Source organism: Cuculus canorus, chromosome Z (assembly GCF_017976375.1).
Source record: "Cuculus canorus isolate bCucCan1 chromosome Z, bCucCan1.pri, whole genome shotgun sequence".
Taxonomy (NCBI): domain Eukaryota; kingdom Metazoa; phylum Chordata; class Aves; order Cuculiformes; family Cuculidae; genus Cuculus; species Cuculus canorus.
Genome location: NC_071441.1, coordinates 9543938 through 9553125, shown reverse-complemented (window position 1 = coordinate 9553125; position 9188 = coordinate 9543938). Strand labels below are relative to the sequence as shown.

General features: G+C 43.8%; 1 long non-coding RNA gene across 6 annotated transcripts in view; it reads left to right on the top strand.

The window, feature by feature from the left end:
• Positions 1-5402: 5402 nt before the first annotated feature.
• The window catches only part of LOC128850554 (uncharacterized), a 29551-nt gene continuing 25765 nt past the window's right edge, over positions 5403-9188 (top strand). For all 6 annotated transcript variants that reach the window (XR_008447993.1, XR_008447992.1, XR_008447989.1 and 3 more), the window contains exon 1: positions 5403-5640. This is a non-coding gene — a long non-coding RNA (uncharacterized LOC128850554). The remainder of the gene's footprint in view (positions 5641-9188) is intronic.

Below are 9188 nucleotides of genomic sequence, written 5' to 3'. Positions count from 1 at the left end.
CAATTGCAGAAAACAATCATGGGCACTACAGTTGGACACGAGTACCTCAATAACAACAGCAATGCATTAAACTGATTGTAATTGATTTGAGATACATATTACTAAGGTTAGAAGAAGAACATAGTGAGAGTGTGTGCATGGGAAGCCTGAGCAAGCATGCCACAGAATCACAGAATCACACACAAGGTTGGAAAGGACCCATTGGATCATCGAGTCCAACCATTCCTAACACTCCCTAAACCATGTCCCTCAGCACTTCATCCACCCGTTCCTTAAACACCTCCAGGGAAGGCGACTCGACCACCTCCCTGGGCAGCCTGTTCCAGTACCCAATGACTCTTACTGTGAAGAATTTTTTTCTGATATCCAACCTGAACCTCCCCTGACGGAGCTTCAGGCCATTCCCTCTAGTCCTGTCCCCTGTCACTTGGGAGAAGAGGCCAGCTCCCTCCTCTCCACAACCTCCTTTCAGGTAGTTGTAGAGAGTAATAAGGTCTCCCCTCAGCCTCCTCTTCTCAAGGCTAAACAACCCCAGCTCTCTCAGCCGCTCCTCATAAGACTTGTTCTCCAGGCCCCTCACCAGCTTTGTTGCTCTTCTCTGGACACGCTGAGGAGCCTCAACATCCTTCTTGTGGTGAGGGGTCCAGAAGTGAACACAGTATTCAAGGTGCGGTCTCACCAGTGCTGAGTACAGAGGGAGAATAACCTCCCTGGACCTGCTGGTGACCCCATTTCTGATACAAGCCAAGATGCCGTTGGCCTTCTTGGCCACCTGGGCACACTGCTGGCTCATGTTCAGTCGGCTGTCAACCAGCACCCCCAGGTCCTTCTCTTCCATGCAGCTCTCCAGCCATTCTTCCCCCAGTCTGTAGCGCTGCATAGGGTTGTTGTGCCCCAAGTGCAGGACCCGGCATTTGGCCTTGTTAAACCTCATCCCATTGGTCTCGGCCCAGCGGTCCAGCCTGTTCAGATCCCTTTGCAGAGCCTCCCTACCCTCCAGCAGATCGACACTTCCTCCCAGCTTAGTGTCATTTGCAAACTTGCTAAGGGTGCACTCAATGCCTTCATCCAGGTCATTGATAAAGACATTGAACAGAGCTGGACCCAGTACTGAGCCCTGAGGAACTCCACTTGTGACTGGCCTCCAGCTGGAGTTAACTCCATTGACCACCACTCTCTGGGCCCAGCCATCCAACCAGTTTTCAACCCAGGAGAGTGTGCGCCTGTCCAGGCCAGAGGCTGACAGTTTCTGAAGCAGAATGCTGTGAGAAACTGTGTCAAAGGCTTTACTGAAGTCCAAGAAGACTACATCCACAGCCTTTCCCCCATCCAGTAGTTGAGTGATTTTGTCATAGAAGGTGATCAGGTTAGTTTGGCAAGATCTGCCTTTTGTAAACCCATGTTGACTGGGCCTGATCACCCGGTTCTCTTGCATGTGCTTCATGATAGCACTCAAGATTACCTGTTCCATGACTTTCCCTGGCACTGAGGTGAGACTGACAGGCCTGTAGTTCCCCGGATCCTCTCTGCAACCCTTCTTGTATATGGGCACAACATCAGCCAGCCTCCAGTCTAAGGATTTAAGAAAATAAGCTGTGCTGATAATTAAGAGAACAATGATGTTGTAATTCAAAGAACGAAAGCCAAATTTAGGTGGAAAAAAAATACACCTTGCACAGCAACAGCACAAGCAAGAATGAGTTTAAAAGCATTACATTTGAAGCAATATGAACAGTAGTGGTCTACAAGGAGCTCACTGCAAGCTGCGTTTACACTTAAATTATTTCTGTATTAACAAATACCTGCAGAATAGTTCTTACAAGAAGGTGTGATCACCTGAATGGAATGAAGGTAAAACCCCAAGAGTTTCAAGTGAGGAAGGCTTGGAGAAATACCCAGAAGGCAACCTGTATGGTGTGTTGTTTACCTGGATGATATGGGCCTTGGAAGAAACACCAGCAGGGGCAGTAAGCAGAGCTTGCTGGGGTACTATTCTGATTAAAAAGTCTCTTAGCCATTAGAAATTAACAAAACATAGGGAATGGTGGGTAAAGTTTTGCATTCTGCATGCATAGTGTATTGCAATTTTATCAAGGAGGCTAATCCAGATAAACTCTTTCTACCATAGATCTGCCTCAGGTTATTGAAGAGTGTGAGGTATACAAAGTGCTTACCACAAAGAAAAGCTGTAGGAATTAATTTATGTGTATTTATATAGTGCTTCAGACACACTGTAAGTACTTTCTAGAGAAGAATAACGAGAAGTAACCCAATAGAGGACAGACGAGTAGGAGCTGACTGATTCAAACCCTTGATCTAAATCTTGTCATAGCAGAAGAAATTTAAGGCAAGAATATTCAGTGATTGTCTGAAGCAACAATAGGATTAAGAAATTATAGGAAAAGGCTCATATTTAGGAAATACAAACACTGTACGTTAAAAAACAATGAGTGCCTTTTAGGTCTTTCTCTTTTAGTTTCTTCTCTTTTATATTTGGAAAGACGGAAAGAGGTGACCTCAATAAGCCTGTGACTAAACCCATTAAAACCCTAGGAACTAATGTGGGGTAAAATGTAAAGTCCAGATTGAGTGTGCTTCTTCTTCTTTGGACTTCAGTGAGAGAAGATCTTCTGCGGTTGTTCACACATCACTTTGCTTGCTTGTTTCCTCCATATTTCTTCTTCTACTGCAAACATTGAGACAACATTTCTCAGAAGAGGATAGTTTGGTTTTGCATCTAAAGATCTGCTTGCATATAAGCAGGCTCAAATGAATTAAAAAGCGATGCCATCACTGTGGAAGTTACTACTTTATGTTCTCCACTTGTTTGATGGATTCCTTGCTCCTTTAACCAAGAAAAAAATATCTTCTATAGCATTTTACAAACAAAGTTTTCTGGAGAAGTGAAGATAACCAGCATTCCTAATTCTGAGTGAGGAAGCCTAATGTGTGTTTTAGTTTTGGGAGCAGTCTTCTTACACTAGCGGAGAACAAAGAGTCTAAGAATATGGTTATTCAAATCTAAGAGAAAAAAACAACATGGAAGAAGTTACTGTTGGTTGAAACAACCCTGTGGATCCTGGAATCTTTAAAACAGTTTATGTGAATTAGTATTTCTAGTTGTGCTGAATTTTATCGGGATTCAGATGCCCCACTCACTTGAACATCTGTGAAAAAAAGCAGCCTAAACTATTCACAATTCGAATTTAATGAAGCTGGAACATCTTTGTTCTACCTTCTACATATCCTCGCCCAGCTTCTGCTTCTTCTATATCTCAGTACAATGTGCTCTGAGGTCTTGATTCTGTACAATGAAAGTTGTGTACTTGGGCTGCACATCATCACAGATGCCACAGGACGTGGGACAGTCTGCCTGTGTAGATGGCAATTGAGAGATAATCTACATTTTAAATATGTTGGACTGACATATATACACAGTTATCTTCCATTGACAGGTTGCTTGGTAGATGATCTAGGAACAAAGTGAACTATGGAGCTTGGTTTGGCTTTTTAAGGAAGCCACTCTTGGTGTCTGAAGACAGCATGTCCAAGCTCTTAGGGCAAGGCTATCCCTGACTTGAGAAGCAGTGGTAAATCCTCTGTGCTTACAGCTTACTGGCAATTGAGCGTACACTCTCCATATGCTCCTATTCAACAGCAGATTTACTGGCTTCAAGTTCTATTCCGTAAAGGAACATAAAACAATTCTGCTGCTTTGAAACTGAGCTGTTTATGAACTGACAGTCTTCCTTTTGTTGATTGCAGCACAGTTCAATGCATGCTTTGAAGGGAGTGCCAAAGAGCTCAAAGCAGTCCTGCTGAAAGGCTAATATATTCTCAGAGGCAGCTGCCAGACAATATATATTAGCAGAACTTAGTGAATACTTTAACCTATATAATCACACAAGAGAAATGGAGAAGATATAGCATGGTAGACAGATTTTCTAGTGAAGGAAAGGGAGGACAACCAAAGCAATTCAATTTAAGTAGATCTGGAGACCTCTGCTGTTTTTTTCTTCAGTAAAAGGGAGATGGTTTTGGTTTCGAGCTGCCTCTAGGCTCACAGTAATTTGATAATCAGCACTGAGATTTTGTTGAATCTCTTCGTTTAAGGTTCGCTCAATTCATGCAAAGCACAAAGGGGAAAAAAGGATGAAAAGGCTAGCCCTGGGTATGGGGCAGAAGCTATCCCAAAGTTTCAAAACTGTGACATACTCAGGCTTGACTTTGGTGCTGGACAGTGTAACCAGGAGCTGGGATTTATGAGGGGGATAGGGCAGGAAATGAGAGATAAATTTTAGCCACAGTTAACTCAGGTCAGGGAAATTCTCAGGACAGCTAAATAATCTATAACCTGACCAAGCACCGAGAGATGTCTGAGAACATCAAATGTTATGAGGCACGTTGTGATTCCTAAAATGGTTATTTGATCCCTGTGCTCCTCTGGTGCCTATTGCATGCAGCTGTGGTAAACAGGAAAACAGTAACCAAGTATAAGGAAAAATTAGAAACTATTAGATAAATTACATGTTATCATTGTGGAAGAAACTCTCCTTGGAGCCAAAAATATTGAGATATCAGCTTTTATTTCTGATGCTTAGACTGCTGAGTTGTGCTTATCTTTTATTGCAATAATAAAAAAAAATAATTATTTTTGTCATGGACTGCCACCCAGGCTCAAATAGGCACTGTGCAGATGCACAGAAGAAACTCAGACCAGGAATGGTATGTGTTTGTTTCACATCTAGTGAAATGCCTGTAACTCTTGTGAAAAGACATAATTAATTGTAACAAAAGAACACACAAGATCCCAGCATGGCTCATTTAAGTGGGATCCTTTTAATGAATATGATCATTACTGCAGCCTGAATCACAGTGTTTTTCAGTCATAGGCAAAAAGTGTGAGGAAGAAAATTGCTCTCCTTTATCAGCTACACAGTAAAAAGTATCATTGCAAAAACCCATAAACATCCAGTGGGCTTTAAGGGCTCTATTATTCTTTTTCACAGAGCGGTGGGTGTAAGTGACTCAGCAATTCACTTGCAAAAGGGAAAAAGTAGCAATGTTAAAGTGAACTATTTATCTCAGACACTTGGTATGTAACTTGTAACCATCTAGAGATTATCTGGTTAATCAGAAATGGTCAGAAGCATAGAAAAACTTCACCTGAAAGGTGAACAAGGTTTTATTTCCAACTTTGTTGTAAAGTGAGGTGTGTTGATAGCAAAAGCTATCATTGGTGCTCTCTGAAGTTACGTGCAGTCTCTTGCAAAATCAATATGCAGTCAGCCTTTGTGATCCTACTGCTTGCTTTGGCTGTAGATGGGAAAGTTCCAATGTGATAATACAGAACAAAGTTCACTCTCTGGATTGTTTGTTGTTAAGTAATGTGCTGGAAACAATGCAAGGTGAAAGATGGTACAGGACTTTTCGGACAACCATTTCGCTTTTGGAGACAGCTTCCATTCTATCTTGTTCATGGTTGTACCTAGAGAAATAGATGGACCTTAAGAGGCTGCAGGTCTGAGAGCCAAATACTGATAGAAATGTATCTTATAAGTATTTACCTATGTGGTGCTTGTGAATGTGATGGTACAAATTAGTGAACTGGAGGATCCTGGCTGAAGATCTGGAATGCAGGTCAGTATTTTACAGGTGTCTAACTAGGCTGCAGTGATATGCCAGCACTGAAAAATTAGGCGAAAGGTACTAATATACCAGGATATTTCTTTTGTATTGTTTTTTAACACCAGTTGTTCTTTTGTACCAGTCTGATCAAAAATTAATACTGAACGTATGAATAGTTCAATAGGACATATATGAAGGTCCTTTTGTTCTTCTGACTTGTCCCTGCAAGTGGCTGGCAGCTGCTACTAAGCAATGTATAACAACAGGGAAATGGCATGATAATTCTTATCCATGACAATTTTCTGAGTGATAGCAATTTGTGACCAAGGAGTCCTTATCCAGCAGAAGAATAATTCATATGTGTTCTAACTAACAGATACCATTTTTCTTGTTTGAACTTACCTACATACTTTTTAAATACGTGTAAGTGTCTGATACCCACAGGGTCCTATGCCTAGAGACTTGACATTGATTAACTGTGTTATTGCAAAAAATCTGGTTTTTATGTTGAGTCTACTGCCTTGAATTTTCATAGAACCATAAAATCACAGAGCAGTTTGCATTGGAAGGGACATTTAAAGGTCATCTAGTTCCAACCACCCTGCAATAAGCAGGGACATCTTCTACTAGATCATGTTGCTCAGAGTCCCATTCAGCCTGACTGAATATTTCCAGAGATGGGGCACCTACCACCTCTGTGAGAAATCAGTTCCGGTGTTTCACCACTATCATCATAAAAATTTTCTTCTTTATATCTAAATCTACCATCTTTTAGTTTAAAACCATCCCTATTGCAACAGTCCTTGCTAAAAGATTTGTCTCCATCTTTCTATAAGACTCTTTTAAGTACTGTAAGGCTGCAATAAGGCTCTGTGGAGACCAGAGTGCAGTGAAGATAATTTCTTAACCCAGGTAGTAGACATCTCCTACCCAAGGGCATGCAGTATTGGACCTGATGATCACTACTGGAAATGAGCTCACCAGTGACATCAGACTGGAGGCAGCCTGGCCTGCAATGTTGACTCACTGGTGGAGTTCAAGGTCTTGAGGGATATGGGACAGGTGAGGAGTATAATCAGGACCCTAAATTTCGGGAAAGTGAACTCCAGCTCTCCAAGTAGTTAGTCAGCAGGACCTCCTGGGATATGGTCCTCAGGGACAAAGGAGCAGAACAGAGATGGCAAATATTTAAGGCTGATTTCTATAAAGCGCAAGAGCAGTCAGTCCCCAGATGCAGAAAATCAGGCAGGGAAGACAAGAGACCAGTGTGGCTTAGTTGAGTCCTGCTGGTCAAACTAAAGAGCAAGGGGGAACTGCAGAGATAAGAAACCTGGGAAGAGTATAGGGACGCTGCCCGGATGTGTAGGGATGAGGTCGGGAAAGCCAAGGTGCAGCTGGAGCTGAAAGTGGCAAGGGAAGTGAAGACTAACAAGAAGAGCTTCTCCAAGTACATCGATCAGAAAAGTAAGGTTAAAGAAAGCATACCCCACCTGATGAATGAAAATGGTGACCTCGTATCAGCAGATGAGGAGAAGGCTGAGGTGCTCAACAACACTTTTGCCTCAGTCATCAGTGGCAACTGCTATCCAGGACTCCTCCTGGGTCAATGGACAACAAGATGGGGACCAGGAGGTAAAGCCCCTCCCACTGTAGAGGAGGATCAGGTTCATGACCACCCAAGGAACCTGAATATATATGTCTATGGAACCTGATGAGATGCATCCCAGAATCCTGAGGGAATGGGCTGATGTGGTTGCCAAATCACTCTTCATAATATGTGAAAAGTTACGGCAGCTGGGAGAAGTCCCTGGTGACTGGAACATTGTGCCCATTTTTAAAAAAGGTAGAAAAAAGGACCCCGGGAACTACTGACAAGTCAGCCCCACCTCTGTGCCTAGGAAGATAGTGGAACAGATCCTCCTGGAAGCTATGCTAAAGCACGTGGAAGATGGGAAGGTGATTAACAGCAGCCAGCATGGCTTAACCAGGGGCAAGTCCTGCCTGACCAACCTAGGCTTCCTATGATGGAATAGCCACATCAGTGGACATGGGAAAAGCAACAGATATGTTCCATCTGGACTTCTGTAAAGCCGTTGACACGATCCCCCACAAAATCCCTCTCTCTAAATCGAAGAGATATGGTTTTGGTGGGTGGACTGTTCAGTGGATAAGAAATCGGTTGGATTCAGAGAGTACTGGTCCACGGCTTGATGTCCAGATGGAGATCCATGACAAGTGGCATCCCTCAGGAATCTGCACTGGAACCAGTGCTGTTGAATATATTTTCATTGATCATATAGACAGTGGGATGGAGTTGACCCTCAGCAAGTCTGCAGATGACACCAAGCTGAGTGGTGCAGTTGTCAAAACAAAAGGATGAAATGCCATCCAGAGAGACTTGGATGAGCTGGAGAAGTGGGCCTCTGTGAATATCATGAGGTTCAACAAGGCCAAGTCCAAGGTTCTGTACCTGGGCTGGGGCAATCAACTATTTCAGTACACAATGGAGAATGATGTGATTGAGAGCTGCCCTGCAGAGAAAGACTTGGGGTGCTCATGTGTTAGAAGCCTGGCATGAGCTGACAGTGTGCACTCATGGTCCAGAAGGCCAACCGTGTCCTGGGCTCCAACAAAAGAACGTGGCCAGCAGGTCAAGGGAGGTGTTTCTGTCCCTTTACTCTGCTCTTGTGAGATCTCATCTGGAGTATTGTGTCCAGTGCTGGAATCCTCGATACAAAAAGGCTATGAAACTGTTGAAACAGGTCCAGAGGAGGGCTACAAAGATGATCGAAAGACTGGAGCACCTCCGATACAAGGACAGACTGGGAGAGTTGGATTTGTTCAGCCTGGAGAATAGAAGGCTCTGATGAGACCTCTTAGCGACCTTCCAGTGCCTGAAGGCGGCCTACAGGAAAGCTAGGGAGGGACTTTTTACAAGGGCACATAGTGATAGGATGAGGGGGGAATGGCTATAAATTGGAGGGAGAAAGATTTAAATTAGACATTAGGAAGAAATTCTTCACTGTGAGAGTAATGAGACACTGGCACAGGTTGCCCAGGGAGTTTGTGGCTGCCCCATCCCTGGCGGTGTCCAAGACCAGGTTGGATGGGGCCTTGAGCAGCATGGTCCGGTGGGAGGCGTTCCTGCCCATGGCAGAGGGGTTGGAGCTGATGATCTTTAAGGTCCCTTCCAACCCAAACCATTCTATGGTTCTATGATTCTATCACTTCTCTACACCGAACAACTCCAATTCTCTCAGCCTTTCCTCACAGGAGAGGTGTGTCATCCCTCTGATCATTTTTTGTGCCCTTCCTCTGGACCCACTCCAACAGGTTCACACCTCTCCTTTACTAAGAGCCCCAGAGCTGGATGCAATACTTCAGGTGGGGTTTCACCAGAGCAGAGGAGACGGGCAGAGTCAGCTCTCTCAACCTGCTGGCCATGCTTCTTTTGATGCAGCCTGGGATATTATTGGCTTTCTGGACTGCAAGTGCTCATTGCCGGCTCATGTCCAGCTTTTCAGGCACCAGTGCCCCTAAATTCTTCTCATCCCACAGCC